Raw genomic sequence first — 5199 nt, forward strand, 5'->3', positions numbered from 1 at the left:
ATAAAAAGAGAGCATTTAAAAGTTCATATAGTTATGACAAAATTTGAAAACATATTTCATGACATTATAAAACATTGTGTTGCAAAAGTGTTATCTGAAAAATACACTTCCTTGATGCAGTTAGATTTACGAACCTGATAAATATTTCCTTGTGACTGTATCTGAAAACAGGTTGGGTCAATGCTAAAATGGGATTGACCACTCCCACTGTGTCAAACACATTGCCTTTGTATTCTACTCGTGATGAGGACAATCCATTGACGGTGATTGTTGTGGTGCAACAAGCAGAGGAATGTGACAAAACAAAACCAAGATGATCTTCTTTTAACCCACTGTATTAAATCAATGCTGATTTTGTACTTTGTGAAACTAAACTGTAAAATATATTTCCAAATATAAGAAATACAATATGTTCAACAACCCCTCATTGTATTAACATGAATTATGTATCAACTGGCTGTCAGTTGGGTCAGCTACACTGTAGTCAACTGTTCCATGACAAGACTCCATGTAGACCGAATCGAAAGCAACGTCAGACATGTACCATCTCCTCCGGTCTACATGCCGAAGTGTCATCGGGCGAGATATTGAACCCCAAATTGCCCTCGAAGGCTGTACCATCGGCGTGTGAATGTGTATGAATGTGTTTGCTCCTGATGTGCAGGTGGCTCCTCTGCCATCAGTGAAGCATGAATGTGTGTGTGAACGGGTAAGAGTGACTGAATAGAGTGTAAAGCGCATTGAGTAGCTAATTAGCTAGAAAAGCACCATATAAATGCAGGTCCGTTAACCATTTACATGCATACCAGATCTCATGAATTACATTGTCACAGTAATCTGTTAAATTGTGCTTCGAACTTAAATAGCCATGAAAATGAATAACAAATTCTCCTAACTTTTTTTTTTTACAAGAAAATGAATGACACTGAAGCTATCTTGAACTTTAATGTTAATAACTGTGTAAAGATATAAAGCCTGTACCACCTCAGGACTGGTCCACCACCTACTCAGATTCCTGCAATTAACTCAACGAATGCTTTGACCACTACAGTGTCAGAGTTCAGTTGAATTTCAAGAACTCATCCATTCAAGGACACATACACACACACACACACACACACACAGACACACGCACGTAATGGAACAAACAAAGACCTTCAAACAAGGAGTCAAATAGATTATCTTCGATACGGGTGAGAATATCTAGATTCAAGAGTAAAAAGGAAACCATGGGAGTGTCAAAGTCAAAATATAGCTGCTGCCAATGAAAGATATACTTAATCATTCTGTCATCTGATATGGCCACAAGCCAACCAACTTCAGAATCTTCGGTGGTAAACCCTAGCACTTCTCATTTGGATGGAGTTGGAAATTCATCTTTTGTGGGTCTGGTGCTTCCATATTGGTGCATAATGTATCAGCGCTGACAAATTCCTCAGAAGAAACAGTGACTGCAACACAGATTCATATACTGCAAATAATAGCACTTCAAATAAAGAAATTACTCATGCCTATAGATGCTGTGTCATGCTCTGTCACTATTTATTTTTTCTTTTGTCTTTGTGTGGAATTTGTATTGAGGACTATACTCCCAAATAGCCCTCCCTAAAGCCACAGCCAGTGTCTGCTTATTAGGGTAAGATTAATGAATAATTTATAATATATGTCATATTGTATGTCTGTGTAATATGTATGATCTTAATTTCCTGGACCACATAAGATGCTTTAGGAAGTTGTGTTGAAGTCACATAAAGTGTGTGTATTTTGAAGTAACCCCCACCAATTTGATTATCTATGAATGTCAAGCAGAACACAAGGTGAGTCAGTACTAAATTTGGATTATGGTTTTAAACACAATTGTGTTGTCTTACCTTTGTATTATTTCACTATCATGTATTTCACATGACTTTTAATGAACTCTGAATGAAGGAGATAACAATAATTTACAGGCACACCAATGTGCCCTGGTCTGGTCAACTAATAAGAACAAGGACAATAGCCAGCGTGGCAGTGCCCAGTATATGATTTGGCAATAATCTCGCAGCTCTACCTGCATAGATTCTAAGATTATGACATCTGGTTAGTTCACTTGAGTGGAATGCATAGACAACAAAAAAGTGATGAACCTGAAGATTGTGTGAGCAGTTTCTTTTGTTTTTTTGTTTTCCTTTCCTTTCCTCCTCATACTTTGCTGCTATATAACACCTGGACAAACAGCATCTGACTAGACCAAGATAGAAGAACATAAGGAGCTTCAGAATACGTTTTAAAACAATGCAAATCTAAGACACGTTATTTATAATTCCTGACTATTGCTTGGGGTAAGTACATCTTGGCATCAACATTCTGTAGGTATTTTTATTCAAATGTAAAATATGTTTCACTATATTGAGTTTTTTTATTTTAGATTTTTTTTTCAATTAAATCTCTTTATTCGTTTATTGTAAGGCTCATCTTTAATTGCATCCATTCTTTAACAATAAAAAAAAATCAATGTAATAACATATTGGTTCATAGAGGAAGCTCTTTTTGCTTGTCCTTCTCCACAGTGAGGGCAGAGGTCAGGGTTTGCAGGTCATTTGGCTAATAGGGCTTTCACAATTGTACTGATTGATTGTTAAGTTGTTAACGGGTGGTCTCTTCATTCAGTAAACGTGTAAATATATTTTATATATCTTTGTCCGAGATAAAATATCTGGTTTTCTATGATAAACAGGTGGATGTATGAATAATTTCTGTTTCAGCCAAAGAGTATATCTGCATTAACATACAATGTAAAATACATTTCACACTGAGATTGCTTTCAAGCTTCTCCATAACTATATGATATTATTTAATAAAATATTTTACAAACTTTTTATTTAAAATGTTTGAAAATGCAATCTTTTATCTAACAATACAAAAATACTTTCTTTTTTCTTTTGCTACATTTCTATTGTATTCTTTGGCCACAACAAATAACAGTTTTGATGCAACATAGGAGTCTTCATGTCAGGTCACTTGCAGCAGTCTCATGTCTGTCTTGAGACCAAACCGTATAACTGATATTGTGTCTTAGACCATGGTTACTCTTGTCTTTTCAATGCAACTTTACTCACATTCATCATGCTGGGGCGCACTGACTGTAAAGTCTGTGCACTCTCAGACTGGCTCTTGTTCCCATTCGTATTGGATCATACCACATGGCACGAATTGAATTCGGATCTCAGTGAGGTGTGCACAATCCGGATTTATCAAACTTAGGTCCCACATCATTTCCCTCCCACATGGTTCCAATCCCTTCCTGAGCGAGAGCAAAGGAAAGGGAGAATATTGTGCTTTTTTACTGCTGATGAAAACCCAACATTGCTTGATTATGCCACTTCAAAATGAAAAAAAAATAAAAAAAATAATAATAATATTAATCGGGACATTTATCGCAAAGATATATTTTTTAAATGTCTTTGTCACCAAATTAACCAGAACTTTGTTAGCGAATATTCCTCAAATAAAAACAATTCTCCATTATAAATTAGGTTAGTCAAAAATCAATTCAGAAAAATCCCTTTGAACTTAGACTTTGCATATCGTCACAGTTGTTTCAAACCCTTTCACTTCGGATGTTTGCTGTACAGGCCAGGACTTAAAAAGACTAGAAATAATTGATAATGAATACAATCATTTGCAGTTTGAAAATAGTTTGCAAAGTTACGTTAATATAGTTTCATACGATCTGTTTAATTTCAAAAGAAAATGGGACAGACGTAAACAGAAAACATTTACTTGTTGTAAATTGTTGGAGGCCTATGTACTTAAAAAGTAATAATTCTGATAAGTAGTAATGGTAGCACAAAATCTTTCAAAATGCTGTGTTTGTGAAGGATTCTTTGATTTTACAGATTCAAAAGAAACCAAGATGGTTGTTGGACGGATCATATCCCTTTTCCTAATTCTTATAGGTAAGCTGAGTGATGTTGAACTGAGTGATTAAGAAAGTTCTCAAAGGAATATAAAGGAAAAGGTGGAGGGTCCAGACTGCACTTCAAGTGGGAGTTTTTGACAACACCCGAACAATGTTTCTTATGCATACTCTAAGTCATTTTATTATTACCTCTAGAAGACCTGTGAGGTGAAGGCAAAACCTGTGTGACCTGTGTTTTGATAGTCATTTGAAATGTTTTGGATCTATTTAGTAACAGCAACTACAACAGCAGCACAAACTACAACAGGACCAACAACTGTTACACCCAAGACTGCAGCACCCACAACAGCTGCACCGACAACAGCTGCACCGACGACTGCAGCACCTACAACAGCTGCACCTACGACAGCTGCACCCACAACAGCAGCACCTACGACAGCTGCACCCACAACAGCAGCACCTACGACAGCTGCACCCATGACAGCAGCACCCACGACAGCCGCACCTACCACTGCAGCTCCCCAAAGAGTTGTGACTCTTCAAGCAATCCTTGTAGAATCATTTGTAGAAGAACTCAATGATCGAAACAGCACACAATTCAAGAATCTTACAATACAATTCATAGGAGTGGGTAGTGTTTACTGTTTTTACATTGTAATTTTATTTGGAAAATAATGTTTTGTTCTTTATATGATTTTATTTGCTTCCTCCCTATAGTATGATGTCATTCACTTCTGCAGTCCAGCAACAGCTGCACCTACAACAGCTGCACCCACGACTGCAGCACCTACAACAGCCGCACCCACGACTGTAGCACCTACGACTGCAGCACCCACGACTGCAGCACCAACAACAGCTGCACCTACAACAGCTGCACGAAAAACAGCTGCACCTGCAACAGCCGCACCCACGACTGTAGCCAATACAACAGCTGCACCCACGACTGCAGCACCTACAACTGCCGCACCCACTACTGCAGCACCTACAACAGCTGCACCCACGACTGCAGCACCTACAACAGCAGCACCCACGACTGCAGCACCTACAACAGCCGCACCAATGACTGTAGCACCTCCAACAGCTGCACCCAGGACTGCAGCACCTACACCAGCCGCACCCATGACTGTAGCCAATACAACAGGTGCACCCACGACTGCAGCACCTACAACAGCCGCACCCACGACTGCAGCACCTACAACAGCTGCACCCACGACTGCAGCACCTACACCAGCCGCACCCATGACTGTAGCCAATACAACAGCTGCACCCACGACTGCAGCACCTACAACAGCCGCACC

At 38.9% G+C, this 5199-nt stretch overlaps 1 long non-coding RNA gene across 1 annotated transcript; it reads left to right on the forward strand.

Moving 5' to 3' along the window:
• The first annotated feature begins 2233 nt into the window (after positions 1-2233).
• LOC311009332 lies at positions 2234-4749 on the forward strand. Its single transcript, XR_014596638.1, has 4 exons — positions 2234-2321; positions 3879-3938; positions 4173-4528; positions 4619-4749. It is a non-coding gene; the product is annotated as an uncharacterized lncRNA (long non-coding RNA).
• Positions 4750-5199: the final 450 nt, after the last annotated feature.

This window comes from Eutrigla gurnardus, assembly GCF_963514095.1.
Source record: "Eutrigla gurnardus genome assembly, chromosome: 23".
Taxonomy (NCBI): Eukaryota; Metazoa; Chordata; class Actinopteri; order Perciformes; family Triglidae; genus Eutrigla; species Eutrigla gurnardus.